Consider the following 21,570-nt stretch of genomic DNA (forward strand, 5'->3'; position numbering starts at 1 on the left):
GAGCCTATATCTTAATCCTTGTGCATGTTTTATAGATGTTAATGCAGAGTAGAGAGAAAATGTTGGGCACATGGTGTCTTATAGGATCCCCTCAGGGTATACCAGGAGAAAAAACCTACTGTATGTATGTTGGTTTCCCACACTGAATTGTCAACGTATTTGTTAGAAAAGTGAAGTAGATTCTGAAAAGCTGGTATGATAGTGTAGTTATCCGGAATTACTCTAGTTAAGTACATTTTCATCATAATTCAAGTATAGGTTAGAGTGTGGCTCTGGCTATTATAGGCTTGCCAAGGCTCTGGTGGGTTCTTGAAACTCTGCTTAATATGGTCTCCCACAGATTTCCAGGGATCAGTCTTCCAAGGGGAAAGTCACCAATACTTTCCTGGAAGTTACCCTGCCTATGAGATTGACTCTGAGTTCTTTTTTCTTTTTTTTTTTTTGGTCTATAAAAATCAGTGTTTATTAAGAATCTCCTTACTTGTGGCAGCAGGCAGTGTATAGAAGAGTGCTCATCTGTCATCCATGTCATTCAGGAACTTATATTCTGAGAAGACAGTGTGAATTATATTCTTAAATCTTTATTGTTTTTTATGCTTAGAAAAATCCATTATTTTATAAAATAGTCAAACACTTAAATAAACGACATTGTAAGTCAAATTTTTCAGTAATCCTATACCTAGAGATAATTACTTCTGATTCTTTCAGATTTTTTTCCATGCATATACAAACATATACTTTTTCTTCTTTACAAAAGTGGGATTACACCATAAATACCATTTTGTAGTTTGCTTTTTTCTACCTAACAATATGTTGCAGACCTCTTGATAGTTTTTATTCTAGTTGTAATTTAGAATTCTTTGTAAAGTAATTCTCCTTGAGGCAGAATTTTCTTCTCTTTCCTAGGATCATACCCTAAACCAACATAAATGGCTATTTGCAACTTCTAAAAGCAGTAAAAACTTGGAAGCAAAATATTTAAAGATTTTGGATAATAAAAGTTAATGCTAACAAGTCCAGGTGATAGAAGTTTAAACTCTTTACTGAGAAGTGGGTCAGTTTTTGCTTTTCCTTTACATACAATTTTTATATCTTAATATAAATCCTTAGTTAGAAGTAAGACATTCAAGGGGAAATGAACTGCCAGAAGCCTGGATGATGACAGTAGCAAGAAGCGACAGAGGCCACTCTGCTCTGAAGAAGGACTCAGAAAAAAATTTCAAAAGACCCAAGGGTTTAAAAAAAGATAGTTATCCAGAGCCTTATAGAGGGAAAGGATCAACAATTGCTCAAGAGTTCCTGAAGGCAGTTCCAGGAAGACAGCTGATCTTCATAATGAAGGTCCCGAGCCACAGGAAGTCTCGTTGTTGTCCACTCTGTTAAAGCAGCAAAATTGTTACGCAGTTTAGGAAAAGTTTCATCAAAGTGTGTAAAATCTAAAAATTAAATATTTAAAAGACAAGCTCCAGTTAGATGAAGAAATTAGTTGGGCAGCTCCTTCTTTGCCTTTTGAGTAAACCCAGTTATCCACTCTTTCAGTGAGAATGGGGAAGCAACCTAAGTCTTCCCCAGGTTCCCTTGAAGTTAGGTTGGCCATGAGACTGAGTTGTCTCCAGGGGAATATGAACAGAAGTAAAGATGTGACCCATAAACAACATCCTTTTCTCTCTTCCCCCATCTGCCGGAAGGATGTAGATGTTCAGGGCAACCTGAAAAGCCATGTGTTAAAGATGGCAGGACCCTCATCAACCTGGTTCCTGTCCTTTCCTCTGATCCCAAGCTGACTGGACTTTTAAATAAACAAGGAAGCTATTCTGAAAATAGGGTTTTTCTTTTTATTTGTTTGTTTTTTAAGTATATTTTATTGATTATGCTATTACAGTTGTCCCATTTTTTTCTCTCCTTTATCCCCCCCCCGCACCCCTCCTCCCTCCAGCATTACCTTCCCCCCTCAATTCATGTCCATGGGTTGTACATATAAGTTCTTTGGCTTCTCCATTTCCTACACTTTTCTTAATTTCCCCCTGTCTATTTTGTGCCTATCAATTATGCTTCTTTTTTTTTTCTTTTTTCTTTTTTTCATCTCAGAACTGTCCATGTCAGTCCGTCATGATATTACCCTTGAAGGCAAAATCAAAGATGGTCAACACAAGATTTTCTTTCAGCAGGATAATGGCAGTACTTCCACAAAATGAAGCACTGTAATTGCAACCTGCTTCAATTATGCTTCTTATTCCCTGTACTTCCCTCCCCCATTCTTCTCCTCCCAATCCCCACTGATAATCCTCCATGTTATCTCCATTTCTGTGATTCTGTTCCTGTTATAGTTGTTTGCTTAGTTTTTGTTTTTCTTTTATAGGTTCAGTTGTTGATAGTTGTGGGCTTGTTGTAATTTTACTGTTCATAGTTTTTGATCTTTTGTCTTTACAGCAGCAAACATTACTTCTACTAATATTGAGTGATGTAGTTCTGCTTCAGAAAACCTGGCAATCTGCAGGAATAGTCCAATTCTACTTATTTGTGTGCGTGTGTGTATTTAATATGTATATTATATATGTAAATGTATGTAATATATATACATATATGTATGTATTTAATCCTCACTGAAGATATGTTTATTGGTCTTAAAGAGAGAGAGAAACATTGATTGGTTGCCTCTTAGACATACCCCTACTGGGAATTGAAACTACCAGCTCTTGGTGTACTGGATGACACTCCCACCAACTGAATCATGTGATCAGGGAGTTTGTATATTTTTGTGTGAAGTCTCTTTACCATTAAAACATGGTGACAAATGGACATGGTGATGTCTTTTGGCATAGTGTCTTCCTATCATCCAATGACTGATGACTAGAAGCCTGCAGGAAGCCCAGTTCTCTAGATTTGGGCATCACAAAGTCACTGGTTTTGGCCTTGGCCTTAAATGGGGTATCCTTGGGCCTGGGCGGACTTCAGTGGTATAACTTTTGAACTTTCCTTAAAACCATTTGATTCGACTCTTCTTTTACGTCTCACAGCAGTTTTGTAATTTTCTCTCAGTCTATATCTTCCACACTTCTTGTTTATCTTTGAGGTTATTCATTCATTATATGTAAAGAGATCCTGTTGCTATTGGAGTGGGATTTATATTTTTTATCATATATTTGGTTTATTGCTAATATATAGGAAAACCAGTAATTATTAATATATAGGAAAATAGAAATCAGTTATTTTGTAAGTACCCTTAGTGAATGCTCTGATAGTTTGGCAATTGATATCCTAAAGTTTTTAGATAGACCATCACATGATAATTCTTTCTTCTTTCTGATTGTTATACTTGTTTCTTTTTATTGAGTTCTCTTCACCACCATTTGCCAAAAATCCTCAAATGGCAATGTTATATAATAGCTATAATATTGGCTCTCCTGTCTTGATCATAAAACTTATATTTATGAGGGACTTTATGTCTCATTTTCTGTTTTTCTATTCAGGGATGTGTAAATTTTGTTAAATGAAGGAAATTGTTCTCTAAGTTGAATGCCCTTTAATAGATTACAGATCATGGAAATTATCTGTACTTTCAAAATGTGTTTTCAAGTTATGTCAAGTTGGGTATGAAATAAAAGTCACACGAATACTCTTTTAGGCTGGTGTGGCTCAGTGGATTGAGTGCCAGCCTGTGAACCAAAAGGTTGCCAGTTCAATTCCCAGTTAGGGCACATGCCTACGTTGCAGGCCAGTTCCCCAGTGTGGGGTGTGTGAGAGGCAACTATTTCTCTCTTGCACAACGATGTTTCTCTCCCTCTATGTCCTCTCCCCTTCCTATCTCTCTAAAAATAAATAAATAAACTCTTTTAAAAAATCCTTTTTTAGAAAGAAAGATAATTATAAGAACAGAAATGCAATTCCCCCCTTTAAGAACAGAAGTCGTCTTATCAGTAAAGTGTTTTTTAGCTAGATTCTGAAGGTTCAAGAAAAGTTTCCAAGACAAATGCATTTTCTTTGATTGAACTGATTGTTCTCCAGCTTCTGACACCCAGGGAGAAGATAAGAATTTTTCTTGTACTAAAAAAATTGTTAGTTTCTTTTCCTGGTATCATTTCATAGTATTCCTTCTATGATAGTAGATTAAGAAAAAAAGAATTTTTGACAGTTTTTTCCCCCGAAACATAATCAGAATGCAATAAGTAATAGGGTGAGATGATTACCTGGTCATGGATAACCCCAAATTGCTGTGTAAGCCAAACTCACTATGGCACTGTACAAAATAGATTTAATGAACTTATTTGGCACATATTATATTGAGAATTGGGCACACACTTCTGAGTCATGTGCATGACACACATTCCTCAACCCATTGCTCTTCCTGCCCCTTTCTCTGCCTCCCCCTTTGAGAAACCCACTCTTGGAGCAACACACTCAGCCTAAGCTCCCATTAATTAACTTCTCTGACTTTCTTTCTCTTCTCTTCCATTCACCTTCTCCAGCTGTAAGCTCGAAGTCAGTTGAAGCCAATCACATTTAGCCATAAGGTTTTAAATTGGGAGAATAAAAGAACTAGAGGATAGGCTGTTAGGTTTAAGAGAGCGTTTTACAGTGGACACAGGAAATGTTGGTCAGGGCAGGTTTAAAAATTGTCTCTTATTCTCCACTGGTGTCCTATGAAGCTCTTCCCAACTATGAGTGTGTATGCGTGTGTATAATTTTTTTTTTTTTACAAGACTGGGCTATTCGAGGAGCCCGAAGTCAGTGAAGGCTGGGGAGTGCTTGATTCACCTTCCCAAACAGCTTCTCCCCCAACATTGAAATTCTTTTCACATACCAGTCTGGTTATTTTCTTTTACATTTGCAAAAGGCATCTATGGCATGAGTCACAGTAAGAAAGTCACCACAAAATGTGTCAGATTGCAAAATAGATTTCCTTTCTTCCCCTAATGGCAGATTCAAGATTTTAAAATTGCAGTGATTTAGTAAGCTTAAGAGCATGATTTTTGAAGCCCCATACTTTTTTTTGTTAATGTAAACTGCATTTTTGACTATAAAAAATTAAATCAAATTGTCATTTAATTCAGGCATTCTCAAGTTTGAAACAATTATTCCTGGAGAGCTATACTCTTCACATTGAAAATAAAAGGTGCAATTACACTGTAAATGGATGTCAAGAGGGGATTAAAAGCAAAGGTTAGGGTCGCTGGTTCCATTCCCAGTCAGGGCACATGCCTGGGTTGCAGGCCAGATCCCCAGTAGGGGGCACATGAGAGACAACCACACACTGTTGTTTCTCTTCCTCTCTTCCTCCCTCCCCCTTTCTCTAAAAATAAATAAATAAAATCTTTAAAAAAACCTCCAAAGGCAGCACATGTTAATGTTAGTGTGTGTGTGTGTTATGTGTGTGATTTGTGTGGCATGGGTGTCTGGTGGTATATATGTGTCTATGTGGTAGGAGCATGGTGTATGTGTGTATGGTATATTTTTTGGTGATGAATATGTGGGTGCTCTGACATGTGTGTGTATTATGTGGTATGTGTGTGGTTTGTGGTATGTTTTAGGTGGTTGCCGAATTACTGTAATTACTGTGTTTGTGGTGTATGTTTTTTGTTTAATATGTGTGTGAGGTTGGAGTGTATTGAATATGTGGTGTGTTGGGGGGTGTGTGTGTGGGGGTGGTGGTATTCTGCAGGAAGCTGAGATCCAGAGCTTAGAGTTTTAGTTTGAAAAGTTTTTTAACTTTTTCAACAATTGATTTCTGCATTGAGATCAATTGATAAAGATTTTCAAATGTGTCATCTCCCCAGAATCATTCGAAAGATATTATCTTAAGCTTCATGTTTTTTAAAAAAATATTTTATTCATTTTTAGAGAAAGGGTAGGGCAGGGAAAAAGAGAGGGAGAGAAACATTGATTAGTTGCTTCTCATATGCTCCTTTGCTGGGGACCCGCCTGCAACCCAGGCATGTGCCCCGACCAGGAACAAGTAAGCGACCTTTCCCTTTTGCCCAACCAACTGAGTCACACCAGTCAGAGCTCATTTTTGTTTTTTAGAAAGAAACTTCAAATATTATAAACTAGATTAAAATGAAGGTGGTTGCTGAATTACTGTAATTTCAGCCGACACCAGTTAATTTAGCAAACAAAGCCACTTGTATTCAGAGTTATCGTATATTCAGAGTTTTAAATATACTCATCTTCTCTGTCTTTGACTTGTGATCCATTTCCCCTGGTCAGTTGCAACCACTTCTTTTTCTTATGGGAAAGTGGTTGTGTGGGATGATGTGCCTCATTTTGGCACCTGATCCATCAGCCTTGTGTCATCCTGTGGGAGACAGTGTAGCTTCAAGGCTAAGAATGGGAGCTCTTGAGGCAGAATACTTGGGTCCAAACCTGGCTCCACCAGCTGGGTAAGGGCTTAACCTTGATGAGGCCATTCACCTGTGAGTTGGGGTAATAGAGGTACTTAACTTGCAGGGTTGTTGGAATGCTTAATATGAGATGGAAATGTAAACATAGTGCTTGGGACACAGTAAGCATTCAATGAACATGCGTTTTGATGATGGAGGGGATCTTGTATGGATGTGGCTGTGCCTCTACAAGTACAGAGAAGAAGGGAGTGAAAGCTGTTAGTGGGTAAAGAGAACCTGACATGGTAAGCCAGAAGGGAAGGACATGGCAGTCACAGCTATGCTCGATGCAAGTTTTTCAAGATTTATTGTGAATTTATTCCATTTGGCCAGCTTCTATCAATTAGATTTATCCATGGCCTCTCAACTCTTGCATCAGTGTAGCCTGATCTGTTGGTGGGGTTAATAATGTGTCACTTATTGAATGCTCACTAGGAGTTTTGAAGATGTCAGTGGATCTAGGTCCAAAGTTAGGCAAAAGTTCTGTGAGCAAAGTGTTCTTCCTCATGTGTTAAAACTGGCCCTACCAGCCCTGGCTGGTGTGGCTCAGTGGATTGAATGCTGGCCTGAGAACCAAAAGGTCACTGGTTTGATTTTCAGTTGGGGCACATGCCTGGGTTGCAGGCCAGGTCTCCAGTAGGGGCATGCGAGAGGCAACCACACATTGATGTTTCTCTCTCTTCTCCTCTCTCTCTCTAAAAACCAATAAATAAAATCTTAAAAACAAAACAAAACAAAACTGTCCCTATCATCTCTTTCTTGCTCTGGAAAGTGTCTCAGGAATGGAGAGCTGAGCTCCAGGAGCATTAAAACCCTTCACAAAAACCCTGGCACATTATATCACTAACATGCAGTTATTTGGCACAATTTTCAGATGAAACATCACATTTTGCCCCTGCTATTTCTGAGCTCCTGTGTAGACATTAATGTCTGAGCAAAGTGTCCAGCAGAAGGCTCTGGATCCTGAAACCGTGACTACGGATGAGGGTGTCTGCTGTGTTCACTTGCTTTTGCTTGTCCATCCCATTTCCCTCTCATAGTGTGACGAATGCAAATTGTGGACTCACGGGGGCGTGTAGGGGTGGGAAAGCACCCACAGAAACTCCAAACCTCGCACTTGTCTAGCACTGCAGAGCTGCCAAAGAGTTCTGTGGAGATGTGGAGAGCCCAGCCAGCTGGAAAGATGCCAGTGGGGACACCTGCTGCGCACACCATGTCGACATCGGCTCCTGCCTGCTGGCCTTCCTAGTAGAGCTGCTTTTTAAAGTTGCTGCTGGGCTTTTTGCTGAATGTCAAGAGCTAATGGTGAGGGGGTAACCCTGCCAGGTTTCTATCAGAACTTACCTCTCCCCCTCTCTTTTTTCTCCTATCTTGCCTCTCTGACCTTAGTCTAGGCACCACCTTTAGTGCCCTTGCTTCCGGGCAGTCCTCAGCGTTCATGACAAAGCCCAACCATTCTTCCAAGGGTTCTTCATATTTCTCCAGCAAGACTTGGATCAATAGCTTCACCTTTCTTTAAGGCTCCCCTCCAAGCAGCCTCAAACTGTTTTATCCCCCTATTTTGCCTTCTCTCTCCCACTTTTTCTAGGATAATTTTCTTGGAAAATGCATGGTCCCTTCTAGGTTTTCTGCCACTAAGCTTTGCATCAGTCTTAGCTGTGGCTGTGATATTCTCCCTCCTCACCAAATCAAGTTCTCTTTTTTATGCAGGTAACTCCTGCTCTCTCATTTCCAACAACTCTTTGTCCATTTTTTGAAAAGGAGATGACAACTTTCTCTAGACCCTACTTATTCACTTGTAACCAAATGTGGTTATGCCTTTGATTAATTAACCAATGAAGAAATAATTATTCTAAGAATGCTATTGAGCAAATACATTAAGTTCTACCCCTTGAAATATGCTTGAGGAAATATGAAGGGCCATTATACAAGGTGAGGTAAAAGTAGGTTTTCAGTTGTTCATATGGAAAATAATACAATAGTTGATAAATAATACAAGAATAAACTCTCTGTTTCATGTACTCACAAGTATAAACCTACTTTGCCCCACCCTGTATGTAGGCCTGCTTTCCAGAAACTTAGTCACATTAGAGAGACAATATTAACATTCATGAATTAATAACAACAAAAATAAATATGTATTAATTTTTATAGTCCACTTAGATTAAGGAATTGAGGTGGTTTACAATAAAAGATAGCTCTATAGAATGTTATAATAACAATAAAAGATCAAGAGCCATGTAATGGAGAGATAATTATAAAGGAAACCAAATTTAAGGTGAGTTCTTAGGCTTGAGTACAAAATGTATTTTTATTTACTAGTTTTTTAAATTGAGTTTGTTAGGGTGACATTATTAATAAAATTATATAGGTTTCAAGTGTACAATTCTATTGTACATCATTTCTATATTTCATTTTGTGTTCACGACCCCAAGTCAAGTCTTCCATCACCATTTATTCCCTCCTCTTCCGCCCGCCCCCCCACCCCTTTGAATACAAAATTTAGAATTGGGCTTCCTGGATGTTAAGAAAAAAGAGAAACATGATGAATTCTATAATTTCCATGTTTCATAAGAGGGTACATATCAGCTTGTAAACACTGAATTTTTTGGCAATACATACTAAGAACTCATTTGTTCACTTAGTTATTGTATACATACAAAGTTCCATGTATCTGAAGGTATAAAAGAAACATTTTCTGTTTTATAACAGTTTCATAAACATCAGAAACATTTTCTGAAGTTTATAGTTTAGTGTAGAGAAAGTCAAACAAGTTAGTAAATAAAGTAATATCTGTTGGAATGAGTTCTCTGAAGGCAAATAAAGTGAATTGATGGGATAGAGAGTGCTGGGGAGACAGAGGGAAGGTCTCCCTAAGGAGGTGACATCTGAGCAGGTAGCTGAATGATAAGAGGGAGTGAGCCATGCAAAGAGCATTTAGGAGAGGGAACAGCAAGTTCCAAGGCCCAGAGGTAGGAGAAATGCGACATATTTGAGAACCAGCCGGTAACACTGGAGACTTGTATGTAGCCGGGAGGATACAGCAGCGGTGGCAAGGGACTAGTAGGAGATGCATGTGGAGACAGTAGCCATGTATGGCTTTGTAGAGATTTGGGATTTTTTTTCCCAAGTGTGATTGGGGAGCTGTTGGAAGTTTTGAGCAGGCAGAGATTTGTTATCTTTTAAAATGTCTAATTATAGCCTTGGCTGATGTGGCTCAGCGGATTCAGTGCCAGCCTGTGAACCAAAATGTTGCCAGTTCGATTTCCAGTCAGGGCACATGCCTGGGTTGTGGACCAGGCCCCTGGTTGTGTGTGTGAGAAGCAAACGATTGATGGATGTCTCATGCATTGATGTTTCTTTCCCTCTCTTTCTCCCTCCCTTCCCCTCTCTCTAAAAATAAGTAAAATCTTAAGAAAATGTCTAATTATAATACTCACTAGCTACTATTTGGAGAATAGCAGGAGGCAAGAGTGGAAGCAGGGGAACCAACTGGGAGGCTATTACAAAGGTCTGGGTGGGAGATGATGGTGGCTGGTCCAGGAAGAAGCTGGTGGAGGTGGTGGTAAGTGTTGAGACTGAAGCAGAATCAATAAAACTTGCTGATTAGCTGCCTGAGGAAAATGAGAGAAAGAGGGGTATTGAGATTGCTGTAGGTTTTTGTCTTGAGCAAATGGATGAATGGTGATTTATTTTTTGAGGTAGTGAAGACTGGGCATAAACTGTTTTGGAGAGCAAAACTGGGAGTTCCGTTTCAGACATGTTCAATGTGAGTTACTTAGGAGATAATTGAGTTGGACATTGAAATGGACAGTTGTATCCATTACGTGTAACACAGGGAAATGATATACATTTGGCCATCAGCAGCACACTCAGGTTGTGTCTGTTACTGTTTCAATGGAGCACTTAACATAATGGATAAGGTTTTTTTTTTTGTTAAAAAATATAATCTTTATTATATTTTTCTCATTGCCATTTAGTCCCCATAGTCCCCCCTCCTCCCAGCAATCACCACACTGTTGTCCACGTCCATGAGTCCTTTCTCCTTTTTGCTCAATCCCTCTACCCCGTAATCTCACCCCCTCCCCATTTAGCTGTCATCTGCTCTCCACCTATGAGTCTGTCTCTGTTTTGCTTGTTAGTTCAGTTTGTTCATTAGATTCCACATGTGAGTGAAATCCTATGGTATTTGTCTTTCTCCAATTGGCTTATTTCACTTAGCATAATGTTCTCCAGGTCAATCCATGCTGTTGCAAAAGGTAAAATTTCCTTCTTTTTTACAGCCAAATAGAATTCCATTGTGTAAATGTCCCATAGTTGTTTTATCCACTCAAACACTTGGGCCGTTTCCATATCTTGGCAATTGTAAATAACACTGCAATGAACATAGGGGTGCTTATGTTCTTTTGAATTAGTGTTTTAGGTTCCTTTGGGTATATCCCCAGAAGTGGGATTGCTGGGTCAAAAGGCAGATCCATTTTTACTTTTTTGAGGTATCTCCACACTGCTTTCCACAGTGGCTGCACCAGTCTGCATTCTCACCAAGAGTACAAAAGTGTTCTCCTTTCTCCACATCCTTGCCAGCACTTGTTGTTTGTTGAATTATTGATGATAGCCATTCTGACAGGTGTGAGATGGTATCTTGTTGTCATTTTAATTGGCATTTTTCTGAAGATCAGTGATGTTGAGCATCTTTTCATATGTCTATTGGCCATCTATATGTCCTCTTTGGAAAATGTCTATTTAGGTCCTTTGCCCATTTATCAATTGGGTTGGTTATTTTTTTGGTGTTGAATTTTGTAAGTAATTTATAAATTTTGGATATTAACCCCTTATCAGATGTATGGGGAAACATGTTCTCCCATTCTGTGCGTTGTCTTTTTATTTTGGGAAAGGTTTTCAATGGGGACTAGATAGAAACATTTTCAAATGGCCAGTTGGTCACTGTATTAGTCAGGGTTCTCCAGAGAACCCATAGGATGTGTATATAAACAAACATGCAAACTAATAAATAAGACTTATTATAAGGATTTGGGTCACAGGGTTATGAAGGCTGCTTCAGTGGGACTAGTGCGTGACCACAATGTAGGTGTGAGGAAAGGGCTATGAACAAATGAGGTAGAGACTATTCTGATGAAGCAAGGGGTGGTGGTCAGGGGAGGACTCTCGGAAGAAGGTAGACTAGTTTTTGCTGGGGGAAGGAGGCAGAGGAGTTGTGTCTAGAGAAAGACGTGGAGGTATGGGAGGTCCTGAAGTATCTAGAAAAGAGTGAGAGATATAGCGTTACTTGTGTGTAGGGTGCACAGTAGAATTGGGGGAAGCTGATAGCAGTTGGGCCCAGATAGTGAAAGACCTTGTATTTCTGTCTAAGGAGCTTGGATTCTCTCATGTAGGCCAGTGGGTCTTCACCTTGAGTGGGTACAAGAATCACCTGGGGAGCTCATTTGAAAAAGGTATTCCAAGGCTTCCTTCTCAGGGAGAAGGATGTAGTAGGTCTAGAGCTTAAGAAGCAACAGCTTAATGAGGTCCCCAGCTGATTGCAGTGCATTTGGTCCACAGCCCCCATCATTGCTATGGGCTATGAGGCTTTCAAGAACATGGAGTGACATGACATGATTTATTTTTTAGGAAGCTAATTCTGCCAGTGCTGTGGAAAATAGGCTGACTTCACTGGCAGGGAAAATGTATAGGAGGTTGCTGTCAACATCCTGGTGAGAGATGATGGGGACTGAGGCCAAAGTGTTAGTAGGGGTGAAGAAAAGGGCTGACTCTAAGAGATCTCTCTGAGTTAGAATCCAAAGTTGACCTGAGCAGAAGGGCTGTGAAGAATGAAGGCTGATTCTCTCTAGCTTGTAAGAATGAGGGGTCAATAATGGCTGGCACTTGAAACTATTTATGGAATGAATGAATGAATGAATGAATGAATGAATACAGGACAAAAAGTAGATGAAATGGGATACGAAAGGAAAATTCCACTTCAGATGTGTACATTTGAAGTCAATACAAGAACTTTTGATCTAGAATTTGTGAGGAAAGTTCACAGAGGTTTGGACATACAGATTTGGAAGTTGTTAGCATAGAGGTAATTCTTGAAGCAATGGTAGAATCTGAGACTACTAAGCAAGAAGGTGTAAACCTTAAAGAGAAGAAAACCAAGGATGCAAACCTTTCAGGGTGTTTATAGGGAAGACAGAGGAAAACTAGCTGGAGAAGGGAAAGTAGTCAAAAAGAAGTTAGAGGATCAAGAGTTGGTATGCTTTGAAAAGTTTTGAAAATAAAGGAGTTTCAGGAAGTATGTATGCGTGCATGTGAGTGTGAATGTGTGTGTGTGTGCGTGCGTGTGTGTATTGAAGGGATATATTGTATATTGTCAATCTGAATGCTGAAATATATTCTAACAAAACCCTTTTTTTCTAATATAGTTTGCCAGTAGATTTAGCTCTCTCTTAAGGCCATTCCTTAAGAAAAACCAGGTCAATAGTATAAAGGAAGATAGTAGTCTTCCTATAGCTGGAGGGCAGCACTTATTTCAAGTAAAAGGTGTTTTGACTTATTTAGATATGAGATGGGATAGGACATATTAACCTCCATTCTCATAGCATTTGTATTTTTATAGCAGTTAGGTTAGAATTAGCTTTGTTGGCCTTGTTTTGATTTTTACCCCAGGCAAACACTTTTCAGACGGTTATGTGCATTAATATCATTAGTAATGATATTTTTTCTGTCAATTCTGTTCAGGATTGTTGTCTATTTGTATTTTGGGTCTTAGTGGTATTTTGGATTGATATTTGTATGTTTCTTATATATCAAGGGCATTAACAACCCATTGTAACATTTGTCATAATCACTTTTCCAAACAACCATCAATGCAGTGGTGGAAGGGAAGTATTAACAGTCTTTAGAGGAAGCTCAACATCAAACTCTGAGGATTACCAGCTAGGCTTCTTGGCCCCTGGCCCTTACCATTTTGTCTACATTTCTGGAAGATTCTCAGCCAGACCCAAGGGTCAGTGCCCTTTAAGATTTTAAAATGATAGATTCAGTGTCATGAATAGCTAAAGCTTTATTCATGTCCCCTTATAGGGTCAGTGCCCCTTGAAAACAAGAGGTACCTGAGAGTAAACGGAGGATGAGCTGTATTAGCTGTGTGACTTAGCTCCTTTTCTTCTTGCACAGAACTTAATCAGACATACCTAGAACTATTGAAGCGCCTGGGATATTGAGTTTCCTTGCAGCTGAACACCAGGAAAGTTGTTCTGGTGGCCTGCCTAAAAGGAAGACATGCATATATTCATGTGTGTTGTAGAAAATTGACTCCAATTGTTCAACTGTATAAGTATTGACCACCTCTTATGAAGACTTCCTCCAAAGTGTTAAATTCCACATCAGATGATTATTTAAAAAAAAATCAAATCTGAGCTCCATTAAAAGGGGGAAGGTAAAAGCTACTATTGCATAGTTTTTCAAATCTCATTTTCTGGTAGTTTGTTTTTGGTATTTTATTTTTGTTGTACATGGACCTTGTTTACTGGTAAACATGGTAAATTTCCTTTTTTTATGTTGTCTTTTCTGAGAGAAGTTTTCTTAGTATTAGTATTTTTTCTTCTTTAATGGAAAAATTCATTAGTGGAATGAAACTGGACCTGGAGTTCCTTTGTGGAAAGATTTTATTTTCTGGCTTTACATATTTTCTTATTTTTAATTACACTTGACATGCAATATTATATTAGTTTAAGGTGTACACTCCAGTGATTAGACATTATATAACTTACTCAGTGGTAATCCTGATAAATCTAGTACCCATCTGACACCATACATAGTTATTATGATATTATTAATGACTATTTTACCTATGCTGTACTTTACATCCCTGTAACTATTCTGTAACTACCAATCTGTACCTCTAAATTCCTTCACCTTTTTCACTCATCTCCCAAAATCTCTCCCATCTGGTAGCTGTCAAAATGTTCTCTGTATCTATAAGTCTTTTTCTGTTCTGCTTCTTTGTTTATTTTGTTTCTTAGGTTCATTTGTTGATAGATATGTTTTTATTGCCATTTTATTGTTCATATATATTTTTAAAGATTTATTTATTTTTAGAGAAGTGGAAGGGAGGGAGAAAGACAGGGAGAGAAACATTAATGTGTGGATGCCTCTTGTGTGCCACCTTTTGGGGACGTGGCCTGCCATCCAGGCTTGTGCCCTGACTGGGAATCAAACTGGTGACCCTTTGGTTTGCAGGCCAGCACTCAATTCACTGAACCACATCAGCCAAGGCTATTGTTCATATTTTTGATGCTTTCTTCTTCCTCTTCTTCCTCTTAAAGAAGACCCTTTAACATTTCATGGAGTACTGGTTTGGTGGTGATGAACTCTAGCTTTTTCTTGTCTGGGAATCTCTTCCTCTGTCCTTTGATTCTAAATGGTAGCTTTGCTGGGTAGAGTACTCTTGGTTGTATGTCCTTTCCTTTTTATCACTTTGAATATTTCTTGCCAACACCTTCTGGACTGAAAAGTTTCAGTTGAGAAATCAGCTGACAGTCTATGGGAGCTCTCTTGTAGGTAACTAACTGTTTTTCTCTCAATGCTTTTAAGATTCTTTCTTTGTCCATATAACTTTTTGCATTTTAATTATTATGTTTCTTGGTGTGGGCTTCTTTGGGTCCATCTTATTTGGGACTCTTTGTGTTTCCTGGACTTATATGTCTATTTCCTTCACCAGGTTAGGAAAGTTTCCTTTCATTATTTTTTCACATAGGTCTTCAACTCCTTTCTCTCTCTTCTCCTTCTGGCACTTCTATGATGCAAGTGTTTGAAGCTGAAGACAACTTCAAGGGCTCCTTATACTACTCTCATTATACTATTCTCATTATCATACTATTAATTTTTCTTTTTGCTGTTCTGATTGGGTATTTCCTGCTTCCTTATCTCCCAAACTGCTCATTTGATTCTCAACTTCATCTACTCCACTGTTGATTCCCTGTGATGTATTTTTCACTTCAGTTAATGTATTCTTCATTTCTGACTGGTTATTTTATAGGTTTCCTAGTTCCATTTTCATGTTTCCTATCCATTTGCTGAAGTTTTCATTAAGTTCATCTATTCTTCCCCTGAGTTCAGCGAGTATCTTTATAACTAGTGTTTTGAATTCTGCACCTAGTATATTTCTTGTCTCCAGTATGTTTAATTCTTTTCCTGGAGTTTTGTTCTGTTCTTTCCTTTGGTACATGTTTCTTTTTCTGCTCATTTTAGCAGTCTCCTTGTGTTTCTATGTATTAGGTAGAGCTTCTATGCCTCTGAGGCTTGGTGAAGTGGCCTTATGTAGTAGGTGTAGTATGTAGTGTGTATTCTATAGGGTCCATTGGTACAGCTTCCCCGATCACCCAAGCTGGGAACTCCAGGTGTTCCCATCACCCCATGTGTAGGCTATGTATACTCTCCTCTTGTCATTGAGCCTTGATTACTGTTGGCAAGTCAATGGGAGGGATTTACCCCCAAACCAATAGGCTATACAGACTGGCTGTGACCACCATGGAGGATAAGCTGTGCAGGGGCCCACTCCACAGAGCAGCACTTACTTCAGTGGGGGCTCTGGTGCCTGCTGAGTTCACCCCTTGAGTGGGTTGCTTGCAGAAGTATTTAGGTGGTGTTTTGACATGGTCTGAAGCTGTCCACCAGGTGTGCTGGCTCTGGGGCCTCCCAGGATGTGCAGACCAAGGTCAGCCACCATCTATGTTCAACATGGGACCATCCAGCATGAGCTGCAAAGTGATATGTCGATGGCTGCTACTTGTGCTGGGCTTGGAGGTGCCCAAGAGAGGCCAATCTATGAACCAAACCTGGATGCCACTAGTGCCAGGCTTGAAGCCACTTAGTAAGAGGTACAGGGCATGCTGAGACCAGATGCTGCTTTTTGGAGAGATTTTAAGATAGACTGAAGAACGAGCCAAGGCAGGCCGTTTGTATGGAAAAACCACTGGAAACAGCTTGGGTGGGCTCGCAAGCTGGGTAGGGCAGGGTCTCAAGGGATCATGAGGGCTGAGGGGAATGGTGTTAACCAGGTTGATAGAGATTTAGATATTGCACCCACCTACTGGCTCTGCTCAGGGAGGGCTCAGAAAAGGAACAATGGCCTCTGTCAGCACTTCTATCTGGGGGAAATCTATTCCTAGCTCTTGACCTCATGGCAGACAATTTAGTTCATCTCTGTATGTCTCTGATGCTTTTCAAGCTGCTGCCATCCCAGTGCTGGAGCTCAGATGGAGTAATTCTGAGTAATTCCATGCACAGGCCCTCTAAGAGGAAATCCTGGGGCTCCAGAAGCCCTTTGTCTCACTCAGCTTCATTTCCTGCTGCTTTTTACAGCCAAAAGGTATGGGGACTTCTTTTCCTGGTCTGGGGTGGCCTGATGTGGTGTCGGGACCACTTATTCCTTAGGTGGTGGGCCTCTGCAGCCAACATATCCCAATTGATTTTTAAAAATATTTTAGAGTGTGATCAATTAGAAGTACCTGTGCGAGTTCTTTGTCTTGTCACAGCCACAAATGATAACCCTGCTGTTTGCAAGTATCCAGCCCCCATAGAGGGCAGCACATGAGAAAGCAGCACAGACACCTGCAAGGGTACCCCGGCTGCTTCCTTCCACCCTGAAGGAGTGTAAAAAGAACAAACCACATTGTTGCTGAGCGAAGCAACCCCTTCAGGAGGAAGGAAGAAAAAAAAATTTTAAAGAAAGATTTTATTTGTGTATTTTCATAGAGGGGGGGAAAGGAAGGAGAAAGACATTAATCTGTTGCCCCTTGCATCTCCCCAACTGGAGACCTGGCCCACAACCCAGGCGTGTGCCCAGACTAGGAATCAAACTGGCTACCTTTTGGTTCTCAAGCCAGCACTGAGTCCACTGAGCCACATCAGTCAGGGCATCCCTGCCAATTTTAATTCACCACATGTGGGCATGGGACCATTCTGTTCCGAGTATCTGCCCCTCCTACAAGTTTCAATATGGCTTCTTCTTTATACCCTGAGTTATAGGACTTCTGTTCAGCTAGATTTCAGGTGGTTCTGAATGATGCTTGTTCTGCAGTTTAGCTATAGTTTTGATGTGGTTGTGGGAGGATGTGAGTGTTGCCATCTTGATTGGAAGCCTTGTGGAAAGATTTTAAAATGATAGATTCAGTGTCATGAATAGCTAAAGCTTTATTCAGATTTTATGTTTCTTCCTGTATCAGTTTTGCTAAGTTATTTTGCTAGAAGTTTGTCCACTTCATCTACACTTTAAAATGTATTGGCATAAATTTCGCTGATGAACATAGATGCTAAAATCCTCAACAAAATATTGGCAAACCGCATCCAGCAATACATTCAAAAGATTATCCACCACGATCAAGTGGGATTCATCCCAGGGATGCAGGGATGGTTCAATATACGCAAATCAGTAAACGTGATACAGCACATCAATAAAAGACAAGACAAAAACCACATGATCATCTCAATAGATGCAGAAAAAGCATTTGACAAGGTACAGCACCCATTTATGATCAAAACACTCAGCAAAATGGGAATAAATGGGGCATTCCTCAACGTAATAAAGGCCATATATGAAAAACCTACAGCTAATATCATACTCAACGGGCAAAAACTGAAAGCTTTCCCACTAAGATCGGGAACACGACAAGGATGTCCGCTCTCACCACTTCTTTTCAACATCGTATTGGAAGTCCTAGCCACAGCGGTCAGACAAGAGAAAGAGATAAAAGACATCCAAATAGGAAAGGAGGAAGTAAAACTATCATTGTTTGCAGATGACATGATAGTGTACATAGAGAACCCTGTAGACTCTACCAAAAAACTCCTCAACCTAATAAGTGAATTTGGCAAAACAGCAGGATACAAAGTCAACATTCAGAAATCAAAGGCGTTTTTGTACACCAGCAATGCAATAGAAGAAGAAGAAATCAGAAAAAATATACCATTCGATATAGCACGAAAAAAGATAAAGTACCTAGGGATAAATTTAACCAAAGACACAAAAGACCTGTATGCAGAAAACTATACAACATTGAAAAAAGAAATTAAGGAAGACACAAATAAATGGAAGCATATACCGTGCTCATGGATTGGAAGAATTAATATCCTCAAAATGTCCATACTACCCAAAGCAATTTATAGATTCAACGCAATCCCTATTAAGATACCAATGACGTATTTCACAGAAATAGAACAGACATTTCAAAAATTTATATGGAACCATAAACGACCCTGAATAGCCGCAGCAATTTTGAGAAAGAAACACAAAGTAGGAGGGATCACAATACTGGACATCAAACTCTACTACAAAGCCACCATACTCAAAACAATCTGGTACTGGCACAAGAACAGACCCATAGACCAGTGGAACAGAATAGAAAGCCCAGAAATAAGCCCAGGTCTCTATGGACATCTAATATTCGACAAAGGAGGCAGAAGCATAAAATGGAGCAATAACAGCCTCTTCAACAAATGGTGTTGGGAGAACTGGACGGCTACATGCAAAAAATTGAAATTGGATCATCAGCTGACACCATACACAAAAATAAACTCAAGATGGATAAAAGACTTAAATATAAGTCGCAACACCATCAAAGTCCTCGAGGAGAACATTGGCAGGAAACTCTCAGATATCCCACGCAGCAATTTTTTCACTGATATGTCTCCTAAAGCAAGGGACATAAAGGAAAGAATAAACAAGTGGGACCTCATCAAAATAAGAAGCTTCTGCACGGCAAAAGAAAACATCAGCAAAATGAAAAGGGAGCCAACCGTTTGGGAAAATATATTTGCTAATGATACATCAGATAGAGGTTTGATCTCCAAGATATATAAAGAACTCACTCGACTCTACTCCAAGAAGACAAACGATCCAATCAAAAAATGGTCAAAGGACCTGGGCAGATGCTTTTCTAAGGAGGAGATACAGAGGGCCCAGAGGCATTTGAAAGGATGCTCAGCATCACTAGCCATCAGAGAAATGCAGATCAAAACCACCATGAGGTACCACCTCACACCGGTCAGAATGGCCATCATAAACAGATCCACAAACAACAGGTGCTGGCGAGGCTGTGGAGAAAAGGGAACCCTAGTACACTGTTGGTGGGAATGCAGACTGGTGCAGCCACTATGGAAAGCAGTGTGGAATTTCCTCAGAAAGCTGAAAATGGAACTGCCTTTTGATCCAGCGATTCCACTGCTGGGACTATACCCTGAGAACACCAAAACGCCAATACAAAAGAACCTATGCACCCCAATGTTCATAGCACCACAATTTACAATAGCCAAGTCTTGGAAGCAACCTAAATGCCCATTAGTAGATGATTGGATCAAAAAATTATGGTGCATATACACAATGGAGTACTACGCAGCAGAAAGAAAAAAAGAAGTACTAAACTTTGCAACAGCATGGATGGAACTGGAGAGCATCATGCTAAGCGAAATAAGCCAGGGGGCGAAAGACAAATACCATATGATCTCACCTATAAGCAGAACCTAACCAACAATGCAAAGATGCAAGGAAAATATGACCAGCAACACTGAAAGGAAAAGAAATCAACAGAGACAAGAGAGAAGGCAGGGGCAGGGAAAGGGAAGGGAAGGGGAAAGTTAAGGAACATATAGCAAGGACTCATGGAAAAAACCAAAGGTGAAGAGCTGAGGGAGGGAAGATGGGAGGGGGCAAGGGAAAGAGGTGGGGGGGAGGCAGAGACAAATGTATTTAAAAAGTAAATAAATAAAAAAAAATTAAAAAAATAAAAATAAATAAATAAAATCTTAAAAAAATTATGTGAATATGGAAAAAATAAATAAATAATTTTTCTTTAAAAAAATGTATTGGCATAAAATTAGTATGATATCCTATTGGACCTCTTTAAAGTTTACAGACTCTGTAGTGAGGTCTCCATTTTTATTTTTGTTATTGGTAATCTGTGCCTTTTCTCTTTTTTCTTGATTAGTCTTACTAAATAAATAATTGTCAATTTTATTACTCTTGAAGGGAAATCACTGAATGTTACCTTCTCTTTCCTAGGCCTCCCCTCTTTGGGAGTCTTGGCTATTTCAGTTCTGGCTGCCTTGGCAGGCCCCCACTCCTGTTTTTATCCCCCTAGTTCCATGAGAGTACTGGCTGCTCTGCCTCTTAGCATTCATTCTCTGCCTTGCATCTCAGCAGCTCCATCCCTTCAGCCCCAGCAATCCCTGCCACTGTAAGACTCATCATTGCCTTGAAGGGTAAACAAAATATTGGACTCATTTTAGTTAGCTTCCCTTTTCTTTGGAATCTTGGCTCTTCAAATCCTGGTTATTTTGACAGCTCTCCGTTATCTTTAAACAGATTTCTTATACCATACCCCATTGTTACTATCTTTGATTCCCCTGTCTCATCCCAGCCCTACCACCACTCCTAGGAAACCACTAATTTACTTTCTCTATCTATAGTTTGGCCTATTCTGAACATAATAGATCATATAATATGTAATATTTTATAAATGGCTTCTTACACTTAGCATGTTTCAAGGTTCATCCATGTTGTAGCATGTATTAGTACTTTAGCCTTGTCAAATTGTCATAATCCTTTCAAGTTCTGCTTCAGCTTTTAACATTCCACTCTCTACATTTTCAACATCTGAGCTATCTTGGAGAGTTCTCTTAATCTGAGGTTTTTCTTTTTTCTTTTTTCTTTTTCTTTTTTGTCAGCGTCCCTTTATTGGGGCATCTTTATGTTTTGTCATGGATGCTTTCATATTTGAGAGCATCAGAACTACCTGCCTTAATTAATCCCAGGAATCTGGGTTCAAATTTCACAGCAGTATCCTTATTTGTGCTGGTCATTTCATCAGATAATTTAATATTGATTAATTCATGCTGACATCTGAAATGATGAAACTGGCATTAAAAGGTGCTTTTTAGGTCTCTCTGCAATTACTGTTTTCTTTCAATATGGCAGCTAATTCTAACACTTTGGCCTGAATGCTAGTCAAAGTTATTGGAATTATTTTTTTATTTCAGCCCTCAATCCAAATAAAAATTTCTGCATTTCTACCATAATTTGCTTTCAGCTCCTACTACAATTTAAACTATAAAATATATTGAAGCAACTTTACCTTGTTTTCATAGTCATTGAATTTTGTCAATATAGTTTATACCACAGCGTCTTGAAAGCTTA

The 21,570-nt window shown here is 39.4% G+C and overlaps 1 non-coding gene across 1 annotated transcript; it reads right to left on the reverse strand.

The window, feature by feature from the left end:
* Window positions 1–2,088: 2,088 nt before the first annotated feature.
* Window positions 2,089–2,219, reverse strand: LOC129078529 (small nucleolar RNA SNORA69). Its single transcript, XR_008529978.1, has one exon. It is a non-coding gene; the product is annotated as a small nucleolar RNA SNORA69 (small nucleolar RNA).
* Window positions 2,220–21,570: the final 19,351 nt, after the last annotated feature.

This window comes from Pteronotus mesoamericanus, unplaced genomic scaffold (genome assembly GCF_021234165.1).
Source record: "Pteronotus mesoamericanus isolate MK-2021 breed Mesoamerican mustached bat unplaced genomic scaffold, CSHL_Meso_final contig_73, whole genome shotgun sequence".
NCBI classification, from domain to species: Eukaryota; Metazoa; Chordata; class Mammalia; order Chiroptera; family Mormoopidae; genus Pteronotus; species Pteronotus mesoamericanus.